Here is a 1,134-nt window from a genome sequence, read left to right as displayed (position 1 = left end):
GATACTAAACAGCCGATTCAAACTAACAATGATACAGAATGAAAGACGGCAGGCCTACTGAAGTATCACATATAAGATCAAAGCAACAATCGACATGTAAACTAAATTACCAACTTTCAGTATGAATGACAAAACTGAAACTTGTATCTTACAACATCTTTATAAAAGTTAATTTCAATAATTGAACTACTTTTCTGTCATTAAAACTCCATCTATACTCTACTTACTACTAACATAAATTTGAGTTTCTAATAATAATCTCAACTATATTTACATTGTTTATCAATAAAGTATTTGTGTAAAAGGTATGTACATACACACACAATAAGATAGTATTATAGTATGTCATGGATGTTGAGTGACTAGGACATGGTAGTTCAACCTCATCCAACACCTGGTGACATCTGGAATTGTACATCAGTTCTGCAGTAGGCAGAGGATTACCTACCTCTTCACCACGAAACGAGAATTATTAGGGAAGACGAGCTTTCATATCAAAATCTGTCCCCACTTGCACGTATTTCCAACCCAATCAACACCTGATCCACCACGAACCGACATCCAATGGACAGTAAGTAGGAAGGTGGAATGCCCCAGTGGGATGACATGTGCTGTGTCCAGCTACAACCAGCACCAGATCCGCCAAGAATCAACATCCAGCAGGTGATAGGAAGTGTGTGTATTTATATGGCAGATTGCTTTTTCCCACCATAGCATTCCTTCCTACCATCCTATGGATGTACATTCCCAGTGGGTCTGGTGTTGGTTAGAGATGGCCTGGTCACGATTCAAACCATGTGTCAATGGCGTGACGTCATACCTACTGTGGACCTGATGTACAATTCCAGTTGCTGCCAGGGGTGGTCAGGTGTTGGTTGAAGATTGTCCAGTTAAGTAAGTCCTCACATGTGTTCTGGCTGGTATCCTACCACAGACTGGATAAAACATGCTCTATGCCATCAGGTTTTGGACTGGGAATGTACCCAGAATTTTTGGTCCCTCACACATACACACATATATATATATATATATATATATATATATGAATATGGCATAGTGTTACAACCAAAACATGGTGGTATCTGGAATTGTACATCAGGTCAATGGTAGGAATTGCTATATGCCATATTGACA

This window comes from Limulus polyphemus, unplaced genomic scaffold (genome assembly GCF_000517525.1).
Source record: "Limulus polyphemus unplaced genomic scaffold, Limulus_polyphemus-2.1.2 Scaffold4205, whole genome shotgun sequence".
Classification (NCBI taxonomy): domain Eukaryota; kingdom Metazoa; phylum Arthropoda; class Merostomata; order Xiphosura; family Limulidae; genus Limulus; species Limulus polyphemus.
The sequence above is the reverse complement of the archived record's forward strand: the minus strand, read 5'-3'. Positions refer to the sequence as shown.